The sequence below is a fragment of the Heterocephalus glaber genome, unplaced genomic scaffold (genome assembly GCF_053883595.1).
Source record: "Heterocephalus glaber isolate CG9 unplaced genomic scaffold, H.glaber_assembly_v1.0 deba00000809, whole genome shotgun sequence".
NCBI classification, from domain to species: domain Eukaryota; kingdom Metazoa; phylum Chordata; class Mammalia; order Rodentia; family Bathyergidae; genus Heterocephalus; species Heterocephalus glaber.
In genome coordinates, this window is record NW_028258163.1 from 4,610,680 (window position 1) to 4,634,010 (window position 23,331).

At 48.2% G+C, this 23,331-nt stretch overlaps 1 long non-coding RNA gene across 1 annotated transcript; it reads left to right on the forward strand.

Moving 5' to 3' along the window:
• The first annotated feature begins 15,731 nt into the window (after positions 1 to 15,731).
• On the forward strand, positions 15,732 to 20,278 carry LOC110345164 (uncharacterized). Its single transcript, XR_002388309.2, has 3 exons — positions 15,732 to 16,259; positions 19,365 to 19,475; positions 19,990 to 20,278. It is a non-coding gene; the product is annotated as an uncharacterized LOC110345164 (long non-coding RNA).
• Positions 20,279 to 23,331: the final 3,053 nt, after the last annotated feature.

Below are 23,331 nucleotides of genomic sequence, written 5' to 3' on the forward strand. Positions count from 1 at the left end.
GGAATCTGCCCATTTCTTCTGTGTTTTCCATTTTATTAGAGTACAGGTTTTTGAAGTAGGTATTGGTGATCCTCTGGATTTCTGCTGAATCTGTTGTGACTTCACCTATTTCATTCTTAATTGCATGGATTTGAGCCTTTTCTTTCCTTTTTTTGATAAGGTTTGCTAAAGGTTTATTGATTTTATTTATTCTTTCAAAAAACCAACTCTTTGATTCATTGATTTTTTGGTATCCTTCTCTTAGTCTCCATTGCATTGATTTCTGCTCTGATCTTTATAATTTCCTCTCTAGTATGAGCTTTGGGTTTGTTATGCTCTTCTTTTTCTAGGAGCTTGATGTTCTGCATTAGGTTGTTTATTTGAGTTCTCTCTATTTTCCTGATATGGGCATTCACTGCTATGAATTTCCCTCATGGAACTGCTTTCATTGTGCCCCATAGATTCCTGTATGTTGTACTGGAATTATCATTTACTTGTAGAAACTGTCTCATTTCTTCTTTAATTTCTTCTGTGACCCATTGCTTGTTTAGAAGGATGTTATTCAATTTCCATGTGTTTGTGGGGGTTTTGCGGTTTCTTATGTTATTGATCTCCAATTTTATTGCACTATGGCCTGATAATATACAGGGGGTAGCTTCAGTTCTGTTACATTTGCTTAGACATGTCCTATGAGCTAGCATGTGGTCTATTTTGGAGAATGTCCTGTGTACAGCTGAAAAGAATGTATATTCTGATTTTGTGGGATGGAACACTGTGTAAACATCTATTAAGTCCATTTGTTTAATAGCTTGGTTCAGTTCTAGAATTTCATTGTTGATCTTTTGTCTAGATGATCTGTCTATTTGTGACAGTGGGGTATTGAGCTCCCCCCACTACAATTGTATTAGTGCTTATTTGGTTTTTCATGTCCATTGATATTTGTTTTGTATAGTTGGGGGCATTTGTATTTGGTGCATATATATTTATGATTGTCATCTCTTCCTCTTGGATTGTTCCCTTCACAAGGATGTAGTGACCATCTTTGTCTCTTTTAATTAGTTTTGGTTTGAAATCTACTTGTCTGCAAATTAGATTGCTATCTCTGCTTTTTTCCGGGTTCCTGTCACATGGAGAACTGTTTTCCATCCTTTCACTTTCCGTCTATGAATTTCTTTTTGAGTTAGGTGTGTTTCTTGTATACAGCATATTGTTGGATTTTGCTTCTTAATCCATTCTGCCAGTCTAGTTCTTTTGATTGGTGAATCGAGGCCATTAACATTGATGGTTATAATTAATAGATATTGACTCATCCTTGTCATGATGTTTTACTGTTATTGTCCCTTTTATTTTTTATTTTTCTCCCTTTCCCATTAGTTTCTTACTTTGCCTGGTGACTTCCCTCTGTTGGACTTCATGGAGTTGTGACCTTCATTGTCTTTTTCTGGGATATTGTTTAGAATTGTTTGGAGTGCTGGTTTGGTGTTCATGAAATTTCTCAGGTGTTCTTTGTCGTGGAAGTATCTAATTTCCCCTTTGATTTTGAAAGATAATTTGGTTGGAAGTTATTTTCTTTTAGGTTTGAAATACTTCACTCCAGGCTCTCCTTGACTTGAGGGTTTGTGTTGAGAAGTCTGCTGTGATTCTGATGGGCTTTCCTTTGTAGGTGATTTGTTTCTTTTCTCTAACTGCTTGTAGGATTTTGTTCTTCTGTTGGGTTTCTGGGATCTTGACTATTATACATTTAGGTGTAGATTTTTTTTATCATGGCTAATTGGAGTTCTATATACCTCATTTATCTGTATGTCCAATTTTCCACCTCTATCTGGGAAGTTTTCTACTATTACTTCTGTAAACAGTTTTTTTTTTTTATGTCAATTGTACTTTCTCCTGTATTTTCATGGACTGAAAGTCCATGTTATTCTTCTTTGCATCATCTAGCAGCTGCTGGATTGATTTCTTGTGGTCCCTTACTATTTTTAAGAAATCTCTATTTTCATGGTCATTAACTGCAATCCTGTCTTCTATATCTGATATTCTATCTTCAGATTCCCTTAATCTGCTGTGAATACTTTCAATGACGTTTTTAATCTCCTGGATATCTGTTTGAATCTGTTTCATGGATTCCATTTCTTTCTTGTATTGGGTGATCATGGTTTCCATTTCTTTCTTACGCTGGGCATTCATGGCTTCCAGCATGTTTCTGAGCTCATCTATTTTTTTTATCTGTTTCTGTTCTAGAGCCTCTAGTCATGTCTTTCCCTCTGCTCACCATCTCTGCAGTTATCTGGGAAATTATTTCTGTTTTGACTTTTTCTAGAGCCTCATTCATCTGTTTCGTTACTTCCTACAGAGCACACCTGTTTTAAAGTAGCGTGGCTGCCAGTGAATTGATCTGCGATTGTAGTGTGACCAAGGAGTCTGCCACCTTTTCTATATCCTCATTTAGCTCCTGAGATAGGGAGTAATAGAAGTGTGCTGATGTTGAAATTTCCGCGACCCTTGTGTCTATTCCTGCCACAACTCCGGCTCCCATTAGGGAAGGAAGTACAGGATGGCACTCTCATCTTAAAAGCAAACTTTCCTGACCTGTCCCCTCTTTAGCTACTCCTGGGCTTCCTTCGCTGCTTTCTGCACACCTGAATCGGTTCTGCCCACTAGGTACCCCTCAGCATCTTCACCATGTTCCTTTGTAACCTGCTCGAGACACGCTTCTGCCCCTTCCACAACATTAACACTACACTTGTCCAAGTCACCAGTGAGCTCTGTGCTGGAGCCTCCTAAGGTCCCTTGGTTTCCTGTCCTCACCTGCAGGGAAGAGCACTCACTGCTGCTGGACACTGTCCTCCCTTGGAGACTGGGACTCCACATGGGCCCCTTCTTCCTGTCTGCATGGCAGCCTTTCCCCAGCTCCTTCTTTGGACCTCCTCTGGATTTCTAAATGTGAGTGAACAGGGTATGGATTCTTTCCTTCCTTTTTTTTGAACCTAGGGCCTGGCACATGCTAGGTAAGGACAAGTGCTCTACCACTGAGTTATAGCCTCTTTTTATTTATTTATTTATTTGGTATTGGGAATTGAACTCAGGGCTTAGTGCTTGCCAGGCAGATGCTGTGCCATTGAGCTACATCCCTGGGCCCCCTCATCTTTATCTGTCTGTCTGTCTGTCTGTCTATCTATCTATCTATTTATATTTTGGGACCAAGCCTTGCTAAATTCCCCAGGATGGCCTTGGACTTGCAATCCTCCTGCCTTAGCCTCCCAAATAACTGGGATCACAGGCATGTCCCACTGCTCCCAGCTGGACTTTGCTCTTATTCACAGCCTGTCCCTGTAGATTTCATATTAGGTCTCTGCCTTTAAGTGGCACGTAGACGCTGGAATCTTTGAGAGGCAACAGGGAAGAGAGTAGAGAGTGAAACACTGATGGCCCCTGAGATCCTTGTCCCAAGGATGCCATGCCCTGCCCCTGATGTGTGGCGTTGTTGTTCAATAATCTTCCATGCCCAGTAAAATGGCACCGTACACAGGGTCTCCCCAAAGCAGAGTCTGACACAAAGACTTGGGCATGAGCAGTACACAGGGGAGCAGGGAGAGGAGGCGTGAAGCACGGGGGTGAGAGCACCAATTGAGGGTGTGATGAGGAGCCAGCCGCCTCCAGGTGGCTGCTGCATGGCCCTCTGAGAGCCCCACGGACTATACCTGGGAACCCACCCGGAGAAGGGCCCTTAGCCCTGACTCCTGTTGCAGTCCCCATGGAATGTTAGCTCTCCTGCACTTGTGGGGGCCTCCCCTGTCAATGCCAGGTGAGTTCACCACAGGGCCAGGGGTGAGAGACACCAGTGGAGGCACCATGGGGCCAGTGTCACGTGGCAGTTGCCAAAATTCGGGCAGCACTGGTCCCTGTGGCTGCAGCTGGGACCAGAGGCTGAAGCCGAGGGCATTTGGAGTGCCCAGCACACATGGCCCTGCCGCACCTGCCTCATCGGACAGTTGAGAGGATGTCCTGCTATCTGTGAGGACCCAGCCTGACCTCCCCCTGACGTCTTGGAGCCCAATGGTGTCCAGAGCAGAGCTCTGATGCTGCCCTTCCATGCACCCAGCTCTTCCTGCAGTCTTGTCCGCTGCAGTGTGGTGGCTGGGATGCATCTTCCTCTCCCACCTGGTGCATCCAGTTCATTATCAAACTCTTACTTCAACGTACACCCCAGCCTGCCCTCCTCATCAACTTCCATCACAGGGCTACCAGTCCGGACCAAGACCCCAGCAGCCCTTGCCTGACCCCTGTACAGCCTCCCAGCCATCTTCTGCCCACTCTGGCCTCCCCAGAGTTTATTCTCCCACCTTGGCCTGAGTGATTAAATCAACCCCCAACAGCTTCCCATTATCCTTTGTTAAAATAATATGACTTTCATATCATAGAACTCACCATCTAAAGTGTACAGTTCAGTGATATTTTTTGGTATATTTAAAGGGTTGTGCAAACCTCACCACAATCTTTTTTTTTTTTTTTGGTAACAAGGATCGAACTCAGGACCTTGTGCCTTCGAGACAGGCACAGTGCCACTAAGCTAAATCCCTGGCCCTCACCACAATCAGCTTTAGGACATTACCCTCATCCCCCACAAGAAACCCAGGGTCTGTTACTCCCATTCCCCAACTCATTTGTAAGTCTCTCCCCACCCCCCACCCCACCCCACCCCACCCTCCATCCTGGGCAATTACTACTGCTGGATTTGCCTGTGTTGGGCGCCCCATATAAATGCAATCATGCAACGTGTGGTGTTGGTGACTGTTTCTATTCCCCATTATCCCTAAAATACAATCTGAACTCCTTGTCCTCCAGGCCCTCCCTAATCCAGCACCCACTCTAGCTTTGCAGACTCTTCCCCGGGCCCACCTTCCTTCCCCCTTAGGGTTTTGTCCCCGCTCGCTTGCTGGCTCATGCCTTTGCCCCGACCTCCCTTTCCCAGATCTGTGGAAGGCTCGCTCCTGCTCTCAAGGAAGGCCTTTCTCTTGTTCCTTCTCTGAGTGTCAGGGCTCAGCCAGGACTTCCTCTTCTCCACCCTCCCCCTGCAAAACTCTATCCCTTCTCTTTACCGCTGGAAATCCTTATTTATTGGGGTACTTCCTTCTTCACTGTCTTTCTCCTTATTTAAACCTCCTCAAGAGCTAGACTTTTGTTCCATCCAGTTTGGGCACACAGCTGGAGCTCAGGATCTGCCCCATGAGTGCCAGGGCAATGCTTCTGGACTTCCGGTTGGAGAGTTTCCACCATTCCTTCCACCCCTAAAATAGCCTGAGACATCATCAGTTTTCTTCCCTGGGCCTGATGAAAATCCACCAAGTGGTATAGTTTACATTCACTTTCTTCTTTTGCTGGGTATTATGACCTCCAATGTTTTTTCTTTTTTGAGACAGGATCTTGATCTGTATTTCAAGCTTGCTTCCAACTTGTGATCTTCCTGTTTCAGCCTCCTGCATTCTGGTATTACAAGCTTGAGCTGCTGTGCCTGGCTGAACCTGCACTTTTTATACCACCCTGCTGTATTCTGAACATTTTGTACTCACCCTGCAAATTTGTATGTTGAAATCCGTACCCCTGAGATGACTGTATTTGGAGCTAGAGCTCTTAGGAGGTAACAAAGTCAGGAAGGCAGAGCCCTTATGAGTGGCATTAGTGCCCCTGTAAAAGAGGCACTGATAAAAGAGCACTAACAAACAGGCACTTCCCCATCTGGGGATAGAGCAAGGTCCAGGAAGTAGACCCTCACCAGACTCCAATCTGCCAGTACTTTGATCCTGGGCTTCCCAGCCCCCAGAATTGTGAGGAATTTCTGTTTAGAAGCCACCCACATTTGCTACCCTGTAGGAGTAGCCCAGTGGACTAAGACCCAGCCTCGTCTCCCAGACACAACTAAGCTCTCTTCCCTCAGGCTTCCCTCACAGATTCAGCTCCTGGAGTTTCTTGCTCCTGAAGGAAGATTTTCCATTTATCACTGTGAGAGCTACTGCTCCAAACACAAGGAAGACACCATGGCCTGAAGACACACACTCAGTTCTCTGCACCATCGTAGGTGGGGCTGCAGGCAACCCGCAGGGGCCCTGTGTCCTCTGGGCTTCTGTTCACACTTACTTTCTTCCTCTCTCTTCTTCAGGGGCATGATATTACTGCTTTCCTTTCTCTTTAAAAATATCAGCTCCAGCCAGGCCCTGGGGTGCACACCTGTTCTAGCTATTAAGGAGGCTGGGGCCGGAGGTTGGTAAGTTTAAGGCCAGCCCGGGCAACTTAGTAAGACCCTATCTGAAAAAGATGAGCCAGGCTGGGAGGTCCTAGTTACCAGGAGGCTGAGGAAGGAAGATCACTTGAGCCCAGGAATTCAAAAGCAGCCTGGGCGAGTCCCTGTCTCAACAAACAAGAAAAATAGCAGCGAGGCCGGGGGATTTAGCTCAGTGGTTCTGCCGCCTGCCTCACAAGTGGAAGGTCCTGAGTTCGATCCCCAGTACCAAAAAACAAAACAGAACAAAAGAAAAATACCAGCGGGATGGGAAACAGGCCTTTTCATACACCCTGGTGGGAAGGAGAGTGGCATAAGCTCTAGGGAGGAGCACGGGCAGCATCCCTCTAATGCACAAGTGCACAGAGCCTGAGCCCAACCTGCAGAATTGTCTGCACACATCTGAAGGGACTCCTCGGGCACTGCAGGGGGCAAAGCACTAGAGGCCAACCATCCAGTAACAGTGTAGAACAAGGAACAGAGAATGCGTTCAGAACAAGGAACACTTTGTACTGTAAACATGGTGACCCAGCTGGCCCAGTGGAGCACACCTGTAAATAAAAAATAAGAAGAGCTGAGAAAGAGAAAGAGAGACAGAGAGACAGAGAGAGAGAGAGAGAGAGACAGAGAGACAGAGAGACAGAGAGACAGAGAGACAGAGAGACAGAGAGAGAGATTTATGTGCAGATATGGAGATAAGAAATAATCCCCAGGACATATTGGCAAGAAAATACATGATTGTAGTAAAGCTAACTACTTTCTGAACAATTAAGAAGGAAACTAAGAAAATATATTTATATAAGAATGTACTTGAAGGATAGAAACATTTTTTATATCAGAAGTTAGAAACAGGCCTGGGGATGTGCCTCAATGGTAGAGCACTCACTTAGCATTTGAAAGGCCCTAGGATCCATCCCTAGAACCACAAAAACATACAACAGTAACAACAACAAAACTGAGGAGTCGGGAATGTTAGGGGAAAAAAGGAGAACTTTTCACTGAGCTTTTTATTCCATTTTATATTTGAACCACATGATTCTTACATTAAAATACATATGTGAAAAAAGTCACCATCCTATCTGGGGAGTTCTTATCTTCTGAATACTTTAAAATCTGTCTTTCCAGAAACAAAGTGAGCTGGGCGTAGTGGTACACACCTGTAATCTCAGCATCTGGGAGACGAGGTAGGAGAATCTGGAGTTTGAACCTAGCCTGGACTTTACAGCCAGACCAAACAGAAACTGAGTGTTTGGTGGTCGTGGTTGGGTGCTGAGAGTAACCCATCTCGGCAGTGGGCTGTGGGCTGTGGCCTGTGAGCCCAACCAGGACAGGGATGTAGTCTTCTTCACCAGTGAGTTCCCAAGACCTTCACAGTGACTCGGAGTAGGCACTCACTCAATGTTAGCTGAATGCAACGTGAGATCAATGTGTGAGCAGGAAGATTCCTGACCCCAAAATGGTGATCGTCAGCTTGTGGAAGGCCCCTACTGATATAGAATTGTCCAAATGAGTGACTCTGAGCCAGAAGGAGAAAGTTGGAGAGTACCCTGCATATGTTGGCTGTAGTCCTCCCACCACAGAAAATCCTGTGATTTTCTTGACACAAGGGGTCTGGTCCATTAATGTGTGAATGCCAAGAGCGCACAGTAACAACATGAAGCCATGAGTAACCAGTGCAGGCAGTGCCACCTCCTCACAGGCCTTCTCACGTAGCCTGATGTCCCGGAGCTCAGAGCTCTTCCTCACAGGGCTTTACATGTCCACCCGACGGCTGCGGGGAGCCAGGCCTGTGGCACCACTGTGAAAGGACACAGAGGACTCCCGGCACTGGCCCGGTGCTTGGCGTCAGTTGTAGCAGTGTCAGGTTACATGGGAGCCAAGAAGGATGCTTGCCAGTGCGTGGTCAGCATGCTCCCTGCCTCCGCCCTTGGCTGCCACCTCGCATCGACCTCTCCCACAGCCCAGGAGTGGGACTCAACTGTCGCTTCCCCTCCCCTCACATCCAACACAGGGGCTCCTGCGGTTGGCCAGCTCTGTCTGTGCCAGTGGCCCTCCCTCTTCCTACCCTGTATGGGGAGGCATCCCTGAGGAGGCAGCATGGGTTTTCTGCAGACTGGAGGCCACCTAGGCCATGAGCCTGAGGTCACAGGGCCTGGCCAGGAAAGTGCTGAATGGAATCAGTTTCCCAGGAGCCCTGACCCTGTCACAGCCTGTGCCTGTTAGATTCTTGCCTTTCCAGCCTTCCATATTCCCAGGCCTTGGCTCTGGACCCAAACGAGCATCCCTCCCTGGGCTATGACCTGGGCAGAGCCATCAGACAGGTGTTCCCCTGTGATCTGAGCACGTGCCCAGCAGCCCAGGGCTGGGACATGGGCAGAGGGTTAGGGTGAGCTGAGCTTCTGGACCTGGCTACTGCTGTCCAGGTAGATACCCGGTAGCTCCTAGCTCTTATTGCCTCATGGCCTCAGAGATGCCACTGAGCACATGTGTTGGGCCCAGAGGGCAGCTGGACATTTGCCCAGGGCTCTGTAGCCACCTGCCCTTTTCTAGGATAGACAGAGACTGGGTCCTGCCAGAAGACCCATGTCTTAGCATTATGAGTTCAAGGCTGTTTGGCCCAGCAGAAGCCTGGCCCACTAAGTCTCACTTCCTCCTCTTCCTTCCTGTTCTTCCCTCTCACCTCTCACACTTACCTCTTGCCACCTCAGGGGAAGCCAAGCCCACACTCCAGAGACCAGTTGCCTTCTTCCAGAAGTCAGTAGGGCCTGGTGGCAGGAGCTGTGGCTGGCTTCCCTTCTCAGCAAACCTTCCCAATCTCCCAGGCCTGAATCCCTGTCTTTGGGGTCAGAGCTGGAACCCCACATTGTTCACTCAACCAGAGCACTCCTGTGGCCAGAGGATTACAAGACTTTCTTGTGCCACCCCAGCTGCTGGTGAGGGGCAAGGAGCCCCTCCAGGTGCCTCAGGCCCTGGGCCTCTCAGGTTCCCCAGGATGGAGGGGGCTGCTGCTGCGCCAGCTGCAGCTGTGGGAAACCGCACCGCAGGCTGCAGGTGCACGGGGGCTGGAGGAGGGGAACACATTAACTATTTCTTGGGAACAGGCCTTCTGCATTCTTAAACTTCATTTTCCCCATGGATAGCATGAGCAACAGGAGAGTGGAAAGTTTAGGCAACTTGCGGGTCCATGGGTGTGATGGACAAACAACGGCCTCAGATGTACCTCCAGGGAGAGCCAAGGCACTGCCCTGGACCAGGCAGCTTCAGAGGCCACTAGAGACCTTGGCATTGTGTCCCTTTTCTTGTCTGCTGATTCTCTCCTGAACGTTTCCTTCCAAGTTGCAGGGCCAGGGAGAGGCAGAAGGAAGCCTCATCTCTAAGGTGTGGCACCCTGGGTCTCCCTCTAGACCTTCTCCAACCTTCTGCCAGCAGCGAGGGACTTGGAGAGTAGATCTCAGCTCACCAGGACTCAGACACCGGTCTGGGACTGTCAAAGGGGCTAGAAATCATTCAAGGGGAAAGCTGTCCTACTTCCCAGACAGCCCTTTGCAGCTATGCCTGGCCCCAGAGGGTTGTGTGACACGTAACGCTGCCCATCTGCCTTTTCCTGCTGCTCTGACTTCTCACCCTGCTGTCACCTCCTGCTGGGAGAGCACCTACTGGGAGCAGAGTCCTCTGTCAAGGGGGCTCAGAGGCCCAGGGTCCTGTGGAAAGGCCAGCCATGCCCTTTCCCATCCCCCAGCTTCTTTCCCATTTTTCCCTTCTCTTTCCCCGACCCTCTTGATTTTCCTAAATGTGAGAAGGGTGACACTGTCCAGGCAGAGCTGATGAGTGCATTCTGCATATATGTCACGCACTCTGCTTGTCAGGCTGCACTAGGCTTAGAACAGACACAGATCCTTGCCCTGGAGGAGCTTACAGTCCGGCAGGGCAGACAGTCGCACTCTATTCAGAGAGACAGACATTCACACGCTGTTCAGACAGATCAAGACCCCGTGAGGGAAGGCATCAAAGTCTGCAGGGGCAAAGAAAGGCCACTTATGATAAAGGGTGTCTGCGTAAAGCTCACAAACACTGCACAAACGCACAGTGTTGGTTGTTTGGAATGAAGCACAAAGGAGTAAGGCAAGGTGCTCAGGATCAAACCAGGGGGATAAGAATGTGAATTGCAATATGGGTATCTCATAGGCCCTATAGGCTGGTAGGAGACTGATTCAAAGGACTTTTAGAATTCAGGGCAGGGTTACTTCCCACTAGGGTGACCAGGAAAGGGTGTAGAAGGGGGCATGCATTTGACCTGGGTGGAGTGTCACCAGGCTGAGTTGGAGCAAGGCAGTTTGAGTCCTGGAGACCTTGGTGCTGGCACAGACTGGGGGATGCCTCCTGCTTCTGGATGAAGTGTCTGGGAGAAGTAAAGATATGAAAGAAAGGAGGATTCCACCAAGATTGTGAAGGGAGGGGCTTGTCTCTACTGCTTTTCCTCTGCGCCCACTTCCTCGGAGTGGGGGTGACTTCCCCTCCCAACGCCATTATAGGGAAGTTTAAACTCTTCCTCTGAAAACTTGACAACGGAGTCAGCTAAAATAAACCAACAATAGGCAGATTAACAGGAGAAAAAGTAGACACCTTGATTACTATGCACATGTAGGCAGGAAACACACAAAATAAAGAAGAGCCAGATGGTTGAGGCTCAAACATCCTTTTCATAGGAGAGAGGGAAGTGGTGGAGGGGAAGAGGAGTTATCTGTAGCAGTAAAAGATTTTTAAAGGAGATGGAGAAGCTGAAGAACAGACTATGGCCAGGAGCCAAGTTCCTCTGGGCTCCCAGTGCAGTGCTTGATTTTCAGTCACTTCTTCTGTGATGGGAGTTTAGTCTTCCTGGTTAATGAAGTTTCAATAAAAAGATTGAAAGCAATTTTGTTCCTCTTGGCCAGATCTGGTCTTTAGGTAGATAAGGGAACTTCAGAAAAAGTTTCTCCCTGTGCTTTGGGAGAGAGAGGATGAAGAGAAAAGCCAGGGGCCAGGGATGCCGCGGTCAGAGGCTTTGGGGCTGAAGCTTTAGGTCATCAGTTCAGCATGTCACATTGTCATACTTTGGGGCATAGTTTTGGAGCTCCACTCAATTTCTGACCTTATAAATTCACCCCATCCTGCATTTCTATTCTCATTACCTTTTGCATTTCACTACAAGAACTGTTCATTCCAATCAGCAGGATAATTTTTTAAATGTACTTGATCTTTGTTTGTGTTTGCTGGCTCAGAGCTTCAAAACCCTTGGCATTTCTTGAGTGCTGGGAGTGTCTTTTGTTTATAACCAGGCCATTTCCACTATACCTGTGTTTAGGCTAACGAGGTGACTCATGGTGGCCCTTAGACGGTGGCCACGCCAGAAAGACCAAGCATGTGATCCGAGGGCTGGTAACGTTCTTACCCTGCTGCACTCTGGACAGGAAAGGGCTATAGATTGAATTCATCACATGGTCCATCAATCACAGCCATGGAATGAAACCCCACATAAAACTCTGGACACGGAAATTGAGAGGAGCTACCCAGTTGGTAAACACAGCTAGGCACCTGATTCCACAGAGAGAAGACGTCAGCTCCACAAGCCCTCCTCCCAAACCTGCCCTATGTGTGTGTTCCTTTGGCGTTCATGAGTCATATTTTATAACACAACTGTAACTGTAAGTGCAGAGCTTATGGTGACTTTGGTGAGTCATCCAAGCAAACTATCACATTTTAAGGGGAGCGCCGAGAACCTCCAAATCTGTAGTCAGACGAGGTACAAATAGCTGAAGGACCCTACTTGCAATTGATGTCTGAACAAGGGCAGTCTTCTTGGGGACTTTGCCCTGCAGCTCGTGGGATCTGACACTCTGCATTGTTAGGGTCAGAAATGGCCCTGGGTTGAATTGCAGGGGACCTAGGTTGGTGGCAGAGAGTCGGTGTCAGGATAGACAGCCAGCCGGGCCACTTTGCAGCCCTCCTTCTGAGCCCTCTCCTGCCCCAACATCTCTCACACCTCCCACGTTCCCCTGCCCACTAGCCTCAATGTTTTCAAATTTTTTCTCCCTTCTAAGTGTCCCTCTTCAACATGGTCTGTCCCAGCATGACTGACCTGATGCCTGTCCTCAGACTTATCGATCTGTGCCTCCTATTGAGGCAGTATGTGTATTTGAGAAGAGGAACTTGGGGACCTGTAGAGCATCCTAGACAAAGCTGCTGCTGCTCATCAAGTGTCCCTTGCCCGAGAGGTGGAAATGGCTGCATTGGAGGTGAGGAAGGCATCTGGCCTAGCTGAGCCCTCCTTGAAGATGAAGCCCCTCTTCCTGCCTACCCAGCTGTCTCTCTCCAGCCTCTATACTCTGCTTTCGGTCTGCTGTGGGAAGCTGCATCTTGGGATGGGCAGGGTTAGCGTTCTGGCTCTGCAGCTCCCAGCACCACTGGCCTTGGCAGTAAACAGAGTTTGGCATCTTCTGGACTGTGACTGCCAGTGCTCACCTAGGCCAACCAACACCTGCCACCTTCTTGTGTGTACACTTGCACACATGCACACATACATGTGGAGCCGGCCAAGCCCAGGTCTGTTCCTATTGGGTGCAGGTAGAGTCACCATACATGGCCCAGCCTGGCCTTGTTCTTCAGCTCTCCCTTTGCTTGTTACCAACATTGGACTTGGCAGGGCACAGCCGTTCTGATGGAAGTCTGGTAGAGAACAGCATGTTCCCTTCTGCCAGACCCTTGCACCCACCCTGCCACCCTGTACCTTCTCCCCGGCCCTGAAACTGCCACCAGGAGCCTGCAGTGTGGCTCCTTTCGAAACAGCATGGCTCCTTTGGGCTTCTACCTTCGGTCCTTCCAGGTCCCATCTGCTCCCAAGGCCTCTCAGCACACCGTGGGTTGTAGAGACAGGATATCAGCCCTTGATACTGTCAGGGGGATTCCCACGGACTTGGCAGGGTCCGTGGACTTGACATGGTAATTCCCACCATGGCTGACTGGCTAATAGTCCATCCTAAGCTGTGCCAAGCATTAGCTGTAACTGGTGAAGAAGTTCAGGGATGCCACCCCAGATGTGCTGCTTTGGGGTCCTGATCACCTCACACCGAGGGCCCCTGGGGGCAGCAAAGTTCAGTCTTTCTGAACTTTCTTATATGTCTGAGGATAAATCCTTCAAAAGGAGCTAAATTGTCATAAATCTTCCCTCAACCTCATCACCAGGGAAGATTAACAGAGTCACTTGAGACTGGAGACGACACCACACCCAGGCAGCCTTTGTTTCAGCCCATCACCTATCCCTCTGGGACAGTTCATCTTTCCTCCAAACCATGTACTCTCCTCTAAACTGCCTGTACCCTCAGCCTATACAACGAGGGTATGTAACCATCTAGATCTTACTGGGTTACATTTTCCCATGATGCCCCAAGTGTGAATGGCCATCATCCCGAAATCAAATAATAACAAATGCTAGAGAGGCTGCGGGGAAGAAGGAACCCTTCTACATTGTTGGTGGGAGTGTAAAATAGTACAACCATTATGGAGATCAATATTGGGGTTTTTTGGCTTGTTTGTTTGGTTTTGTTGAGACAGAGTCTCACTATGTAGTTCAGGCTGGCCTTGAACTCACTATGTAGCCCAGGCTGGCCTCCGACTCATAGCTATTCTTCTGCCTCAGCCTCCCGAGTGCTGGGACTACAGATGTGCACCACTGTGCCTGGCCTCACTATGAAGATTAGTATGGAGATTCCTCAAAAAACTAAGACTAGAAATTCCATTTGATCCAGCTACTTCCCTTTTTGGTATCTTCTCAAAAGAGTTAAAGACATCATATTACAATGATATATGCATACTCATATTTATAGCAGTACAATTCACAATAGCTAAATCTTGACAGCAGCCTATATGTCCATCAACAGATGAATAGATAAAGAAAATGTGGTATTTATATACAATGGAGTAATACTCTGCTATAAAAAAGAATAAACTTAAGTCATTTGTGGGAAAATGGATGCACCTTGAGACCATGTTAAGTGAAATAAATCAGACACATAAGCTTAAATATCACATGGTTTCTCTTATATGAGAAACCCAGTATAAATAAAGAGCAAAATAAAAGATAACAGGAAGTAGGGAGACAGATCTTTCTCAAATGGGAAGGGGATCAAGAGACAGAGGTGGGGAGAGAGCAGTGGGAAAGGGCATAAAAGTGGAATTAAGGGGGGCAATGTACATGTACCAACTCTACCCAAGGAATGTAAACATTATGTACTAAAAACATGTACTAATAAAAAAAGAAAAAAGAAAAAAGTTTGTATACCTCTTCTCCTGATGTTAGTTTATTTCACAGACTCAATTATCAAGCCCTTGGAGGGTAGAGGGAGATTTTGCCCCCTCTACACTGGAATGGAAGGCTTAGTTCCCAGTTAAAGAGATTCTAAGGAGCAGCCTCGTTGGGACATAGAGGTGGGAGGGTTGGAATCTGTCCTTCCCTGCTGTCGCTGTACCCCATTATTTGCCCTCCAATGTGTCTGCTCCCCCAGTCCATTCTATCTGCAGGCATGTGAGATGGAAAAACAGACCTCTGAGTGTCGGTTCTGGGCCACTGTGGTCCTGCTGGGCCCTCATCCAGGCCAACCTGCAAGCAGGTGTGGGTCCTCGGTCCCTGGGGCTTCTAGAGGAACAGTTTGTTCTGCAGGGCTGCAGCCAGGAAGGAGAGTGAAAGCCACCAGCACAGCCTTGGAGCCTCACACAGCTGCTTCTCATTGCCCAGGCTTCTCAGAGGTGGAGGAGATGAGCACCTGGCACCAGCAGACCCCTGCCAGTGCTCCCAGGCTGTCCTGCCTCTGCTGGCCAGAGCCTTCAGGGGATTCGGAGGAGGGCTGCACGCCAGGCACACGGTCAGCCTCAAAGCTAACCACCACCCCCGCCTCCCGCACTAGCGGGGTCCTGTGCCCGAATGTTCCTCTTCATCTCTGTCACGTCTTACCTTCCCATCCTCTCAGAGCACATCCCCCACCCTACCCCATCTCTGGACCCCCTCAGTCCTTTCTTTTCCCTGAGGCGCTGTCCAGAGTGAAGACTCCCCCACTGCTGCGGTGAGAAGATGGGCCCTGGCCGCTCCCTGCCTCGTCTTGTGGTTTGACAGGTCACTTCATCTGTTCTGTTTCCTCTTCAAGGTCTATAATAGGGTACAGGCATGGTGGCACACACCTATGATCCCAGCATTCTGGGAAGCTGAAGCAGGAAGATTACAAATTCAAACCCAGCCTGGGAAACTATGCAATTTAGCCAGATCCTGTCTCTTTATTAAAAAATAAAAATAAAAAGGGCTGGAGATGTAACTCAGTGTGAGGGTCCTGGGTTCAATCCCAAGTACCCCCCCCCCCCCCTTAGAGACAGGAGGCTTTGCCTCCCTAGCTACTGCCTCCTACTTCAAAAATACATCCCTTAGAGCAGAGCTTGGAATCTACCCCATCGTAAGGGCACAGTAAATCCTCAGGGATGTGCTCCTGTCTCTCATGTTCCTGCCTGCATTGCAGTTGGCTCACCCAGACCTGGGATGTCAGGATGGGAAAGAGAAGGGCGGACTTGCCCCAGTCCCCAGAATGTGCCACCATCCTGCCAACTCCTTATGACACAGGGAGGCTCCCCTCACTTCCAGCTCGGGCTCTGGGCATGGTGTCTTCTCAACAGGGTGCCCAGGCTCCATCTCCCTTCTGCAGCTCTCTTCACCCCAAACCCCAGGCAGAACCTGGCTCCCTCTCCAGGGGCCTGAGTGGGTGGAGAGAGCAGCAGCCCATACTCTGAGCCCAGCTCTTCCCGCCATTGTGAACTGGCCTTGGATGAGGGCCAAGCAGGAAGCCACCTCTAATCCAGGCCTGGCGCCGGGGCGTGAGGGTGCCTCACCTTCTTCCCTTCCCTGGAGGGCTGAGGCTCAGCCACCAGCCCACCTGCCAGGAGACTGCTTGAGTCGCACTCCTACTGTCCCAGCCTGCGGGGACATTCTGAGGTGAGTGGGCCTGCAGCTCAGGCCTTTCAGACTCTACTTTGTCACTACTGAGTCTTGGGACCATGGCTGAGTCACTTCGCCTCTCTGGGCTCCACACAGCTTTCTTACTCATGAGCAGCCAGAAGGTAAAAGTTGTGCCAGGAAGATCTCACAGGTCTCTTCAGCTGGATATCGTGACTCAGGAAGTCAGTGACTCACTGACATTGTCACAAGGACGTGGCTCTCGTCAGACAGGAGTCTGTTCCTCACGGCTAAGTTTCCCCACACAAATCTGTATCTGCTGGTCCATCTCCCAGGTGGGGTGGGCTTCCTGGGACATTCAACGAATGACACAGAGGCCAAGAGAGGGAATTAGGACACCTGTGTATTTTGTGTGGAGACTCTTGGCTGTATAATCTCCTGTCCTTGTCTTCTAGGCAGGACATTTTAAATTTGGGACTCCCTAATCATGAACAAAGGGGTCCCCTCTCACCAACTAAGCCCATGAAGTGGAGGGAGGAGGTGGGCAGGAAGAGGATGAGGGCCTCATGGTCCAGATCTCCAGGCTGACTGGGACCATTGACCTGTCTGGCTAGGGCGTGCCAACCCCATCTCCTGAGGGTCAGCAAGGAAGGAAATCATGGTCGGAGGGGAGAACCTCTTAAAGTTCACTCATGCTTTAGCGTGCCACCACGTGACTGCACAGAGTGCCAGGGCTGGTTATGGAGTAGTTGGTGAGGTACCGGGAACTCCCAAGCCCCAGCAACTGAGAACTCACAGCTCTCTTCTTTGTCCAGCATTGCCTAAGCATCCTCCCCAGAGGGAGGTGTGGGATGCACGGGATGATGTGTCAGGATGATGCAGCTACCAGACCTACACAGCTAGCTGAGGTGATCAAGGGACAAGGGTGTGGCAGGATGGGACGGAATATTTGCACTGGGGTACTGCTTGAGTAGGCTGGGAAAAGGACCCTGAACCCTGGTGTTCTGGGCATCCATCTCATTTGTAATGTGTCACGGGATCCCTTACCTCACTTACCCACCCCCAGCAGGGAGGCCGCATCCCCATTTTACAGGTGAGAAGAGGGAGGCTCAGGGAGACTGCAGTGACTTTCCTTCAGGAGCACAACCAGGAGGGCCAGGGATTTAGTTCAGTGGCACCATGCCTGCCTCAAAAGCCCAAGATCCTGAGTTCAATCCTTCATACAAGAAAGAAAGGGAAAGAAGGAAGGAAGGAAGGAAGGAAGGAAGGAAGGAAGGAAGGAAGGATGGACAGACAGAAAAAAAGAAAGAAAGGAGGGAAGAAAGAGAGAAAAAACAAGCCAGGAGCACAGGAGTGCTGGTTGGGGCCTAGAAGACAAGGGTTGAGGGCTGAGGAGCAGGACTCTGCCTGGAGGATGGGGTGGGTAGGAAACTGTACCCAAGAGGGAGTGAGGAAAGGAGACCGATGGAGAGCCCACTCCCAGATTTTCCTACTCTGCCCTCGGCTGGCCTCTCTCGTGCCTTCCCTCCCCGGCTCCCACCACCGGTTTTGACATCTGAAAGGCCCAGTTGCTGCTGGTCCCTGGCCCAGCCAGCACTCCTTGGCCTGCTGTTTCCACCCAAGGCCCAATCTCTACTCCTCACCACGTGTGTGATCAGAGAGGAGTCCTGTCGCTCCCCAGGGCCTCAGGGTCCCAGGTGGATAATAGCATAAAACAGTGCCACCTCTCAGGACGATTACGAAGGCTCAAGAGAGAATGTGGGTAAAGCACCCAGAAATGAGCCTGGCGCTTACACACCTCTCAATCAGCTGGAACGAGCTGTGATCCGAGCAAAAGCAGCCCCTGAAGCCAGCGTGCTACCCAGATCCTGCTGGGCACCGGCGGGTGTGCATTTAGTCCGTGCTCAGTGGATCGAGGAAGGGTACTGTCCCTGTGGCACAGAAGGCCTTGGCCTGCACCAAACGTAGTTCTGAAAGACAGGACCGCAGTCCTGGCTGCAGTTCCGCCCGGTGGGTAGAACAAGGTAAAGGACTGGCAAGCTTTACGGGGCAGCCGGGCTGCCTGCGGCTGCGTGGCTGGCAAGGCCATGGCGTCCCCTGCCGGCCGTGGGGAGTATCGCAGGCAGGCCCTGGAGGGAATGAGCGGGCCTTGCACGCCACTAACAGCATGGGCTTCCGGGAAACTTCTTTAGGGCTTGTGGGGAACAGAGCGGGGTAGTTCCCAGGAATTTGGAGGCGGAGCTGGGCGTGATGGTGCATGTTTGTAATCCTAGCACTCTGGGAAGCCGAGGCAGGAGGATCACAGTTACTGGGCCAATTTAGGGACACCCTGTCTCAAATTAAAAAATAAAAAGTGGGCTGGGGATGAAACTCACTACAAAGGCCCTGGACTCAATCCTAGAATTGAGGGTGGGGGTGGAAATGACTTTAATAATCTAGTCTATGTCCTCAACATAACAGTGGAAAAAAAATCAGTCAATTGGTTGAGTGTTCACTATGAGCCCTTTACCTAAACTGAACCTCACAACCCAAGAACAGCCTTGGGGGTAAGTACTGTGTGAAGGATAAGGCATGAGTCCCACAGAGGGAGGGACTAGGGTAAACTGAGGCCTTCTGATGCCCTGTCTATCAAGGGATCTGGGGTGGAATTTAAATCCCACACTTCATCCTGAGGGTGGGATCCCTGGAGCTCAAACACTGTTGACTGGCGACGAAAGAGTCACAGGTTCAGTCCAGGGGTGTGTAGACAGGCTTTGGGGCAGTTTCTCTCCCTCTGTCTCTCTCTCTCTCTCTCTCTGGGCATCCAGGCTTCTGGGACACACGCTTCTCTGGCCTTCCCTGGGTGTCTTCACTAGAGCGAACCCCCTCCTGCTGACTCAGGAGTCTCCAAGGCCTAAGACCTTGCTCCTGTCACCCTGAACTCAAACCCGCAAGTGCCATTCCCTGCCTTCCTCCATCAGAGCTGACCCTAAATTCAGGCGGTTCAGAACCAGCCCAAGGCTCACTTTCATAGGAGTTAAAATGAAAACACTCAGAGCAGCCAGAGGGAGGACAGCCAGCCTTGTTATCAAAGCGGCTGGTAAGGCACCCAGTGTCTCAAAAGCCTGGCACTCATCCATGCTCCCGTGTGCTCTGCCTCTGCAGGATGAACCTACCTGCCCTGCCAAGGAGGAGAGGGAAGAGCCAACTCCAATCCAGGAGGCTGGGATACAGTCATGATCAATTAGGCTCTCCACTGCTACTTGTGACAGTAAGGTAGACACTTTTATGACAGCCTCATTTAAAGACCAGAAATTGAGGCACAGAGGGATTTAAGGAAACATGGAATAAGCAAAAAAAAAAAAAGTGCAAAGAAAAGAAAGACTAAAAAATACCTAAATAGAAAAGTAAAAAGAAAGAAGACAAGTATCAGTGGATGTTTCCAGTGGAAAACTGTATCTTGTCTGACCATGCCTATCTGGGTCAGCTAATTCTAGTCTTCCACTGCCTCTCTAGGTGGTAGAGAATGGAAGCTAGTGGCCATTATTCTTCTCTGTGGACAAATGATTGTTCAGTGGAGGGATGGCTCCAGGCTGCTCCAGTGGGAAAGTTAGTTTTGCTTCCATTTACAAATTCATTTCAGAATTTCTGATCTATAAATGTGTCTGGTGGCTTTTCCTTTGAATGAGTTGTAACATCTACCTGGTTCCCTTACTAGTAAAAAGTGAAACAGATTTTTAATATGAGTAATGAGAGGCACAATTTCACCTTTAAAATTATCTTTTAACAGGGATCCTGTAAACTTATCTCGTCAGACCAGGAGAGGTCTAGCTGGGATTGCGACTCCAGCAGGTAGGAATGAGTGGCTGTGTTTTTAGCCATCACACCTTCCAGGGTCTGGGACGCATCACTGTGTCAGAGTAATCACAGCTGTAAATTCATCAACCCTAACCTTAACAAGACCCTTGGCCCTAATTCAAACCCAATTCCAATTAAACCTAATAAATTAAATGGCGCTCTGTATGAGGAAAGGACACCTGAGACTCCCACAGTTTTGGTGAGATGATCTTTGGAGGTATGAGCAAGAATATTCATTTAGGTCCTTCACACCCTGGTGGCTGAGGAGCACAGGATACATTTTGCTCGATGGCCTTCCTGTAGCAGCCTGTACCTGGGGCGGATGCCAGTGCTGTGTGCCAAGGCTCCATTTTACCCCAAGTGCTGCCTCTGACTTGCTGAAGGCCCTGTGGTATGCCAGGGGACTTGGGAGCCATTTCCCTTCACAGTTCTCCCAAGGCCAGGGCCAGGAAGCATGTGACTTGGGGACACACACACACACACACACACACACACACACACACGCACACGCACATCTCTGCTCCAAGGGCCAAAAGCCATTAACCTCTATTATACACCTAAATTACACATTGATTAATGATAGATCACCATAACCACACATAATTGCGAGTTAGGATTTTGGTTGTTAGACAGCATCAAAATTTAGCCATGACTTATTGATGTAAACTCTCAGTTTCATTGTACTCTGAGCTACCTTTATTCCTGACTGATCATAAACAATACCTTTCCCACTGAGGAATTTACTCTCAGGTGTAATCTTAGAAGTCAACTAGCTCTATTGTATTCAGTTTTATTTATTTAAACAGTTTTATTAGTACACGTTTGCAGTACATAATGATTACAAGCATTGTGGGTAATTGGTACATGTACGTACCACATCTCAATTATTTTTTTCCCCTTTCCCTCCACCCCCATTAAAAACTTTTTTTTTTCTGCCAGCATCAGATTTTTATTCATAGTTTTAAAGGTTTAAAGCTAAGCATTTTAAATTAAGCAACATTTTATTTCATTGTAATTTATTTTGTTTATGGCAAATGATACTGATTTTATGTTTATGATAATATTAGACATTCTTATTTAAGTATTAAATGACTTGACTCAAAGAAAAATATTAACTAATAGTCCAAATGGTATAGGACATTGGCAGAAATCAGCATGGCAATGTCCAAGTGATGGAAGGTGTGTGGTCCATAAATGGTAATACTGGTACTATTTATTGAGCATTTATTACATACCAGGCTCTTTGCTGCTGATGGTAGCATTATCCAATATGTTGTCTGCATGGTCCAAGCCATGGGTGGCTATTGAATGCTTGATATGTTGCTAAAGTGATTGAGGAATTAAATTACTTTAAAGTTAATTTTAATTCATTTAAGTTTACATATCCATATTTACCACATAAGAACAAGCCTAAGGGTCTTTTATAAGATACTTTATAAAATCTTTATAACATCAATGAATAAGCAATTACCGTCTTTTCCTTGAGGCCATATAACTAAAAGGTAGTGGAAATGGGATCTAAACCCAGACCCTTCTGACTTCAAAACAGGTGCTCTCAGTCATTTCCAGAGAAAAACAGAAATCAAAGAACACTCTGTCAGCAGGTGAAGGGTACTGGCCCAGCAGTCCTGCTAAAACTCAAACTTGAGCATTTGTGTGATCAAAGTGATTGATTCTGTGATGGGATGGCCATGAGACTTTACCCAGGGAGGTCGACATGGCTGTTGATTTTTTTCTCCTTGTTTTGCTTTGGTACTGGGGACTGAACCCAGTGCCTACACACTGAGCTACATTCCCAGCTCTTTTTATTTACTGATTTTTATTGTGAGACAGGATTTCACTAAGTTGTGATCCTCCTGTCTCAGCTTCCTGCACAGCTGGGAATACAAGCCTGTGTCATCATGCCTGGTTGCCAATTTTTATTTGTAGCTTTTACCTCTTTATTGAACTCCAAACTTGTACATTGAGCTGCTTATTTGATAGTTCCACTTAGACATATAATAGGCATCGCAGGAATCAAATGACTAAATCAAACTTATCTTTCGCTGGCCAAGGTGGTCTATACCTGTAATCCCAGTGTTACCGGGATTCTGGGGTGCTGTGGGCTCCTTCTAGAGATTCTTTCCGAGTTCTTGTCTTGGGCAAAGAATTGGTCAAGACTCTTGGAAAAGGTAATGAGGTTTTACATTTTTTAAAGATAGGAAAAGAAATATGCTCTGCAGTGAGTGTGGGCCAATTAGTATGTTCACTATGAAGCTGTAATCTGTATGTTTTGCTGCCAGGTGGCTTGAACAACAGTGGTACATACATGACTGTCCCATCAGGCAGCTTGTACCACTGGTGGTACAAATTGATTTAATCACTTTGTTGGTCTTTTTACTAATAAAACTAATAAAAAGCTGTTCAATGGGACAGTCATGCTTGTACCATCGGTGGTTCAAGACAGCAAGAACATGTTAAAGTAAGAAAATACACTCTAAAGTAAGAGCAGGCCATTGAAAAAAAGCACAGTGGTGAAAAAGGTTAATGGTCACTGTCTTTTGTATCCTCCCCCCAACTCTGACATCAGATGTAGGCTGTCCTATCAAAAACCTGCTTGATCTTGAGGCAGAAGAACTGAAGATAGGACTTTCTGATTGGTCCCAGGTACAAGGCTTGGGCTCCTGTGCCCTGGATCTCCATGATTGACAGGTCACAGCCACTTGATCAGCAGGTTGGCTACACCCTAATCTCCTGCCTCATAGGCATTTGGGAGGCTGAGGCAGGTGAATCACAAGTTTGAGCCTCAGACTGGGCAACTTCACCATTTAGTGAGAGCTTATTTCAAAATAAAAAGGGACTAGGGATGTAGGTCAGTGTGAAGGCCATGAGTTCAATCCTCAGTGCTGAAAAAGCAAAACTATCGTTCTATAAACCTTTTACTTGTCATGTTTTTCCTATTTAGTGGCATCCAGTTACTTTACCCAGTTACTTAAATTAACTCACAAATAGGCCAGCCGTGGTGGCAGGCACCTGTAATCCCAGCACTCAGGAGGTTGAGGCGGGACTGCCTCAAGTTCAAGGCCAGCCTGGTCTACATAGTGAATTCAAGGCCAGCCTGAACTGCATAGTGAGACCCTGTCTCAAAAACAAAACAAAACAAAAAAACCCCCAAGAAACAACAACAAAAACAAAACCCTAAAATTCATAAATCATACTGATTCCTCTTTTCTCCTTAATGTTCACATCCAACCTCACATGAATCATGGTAACTCTATTTTCAAAGCATGCCCTA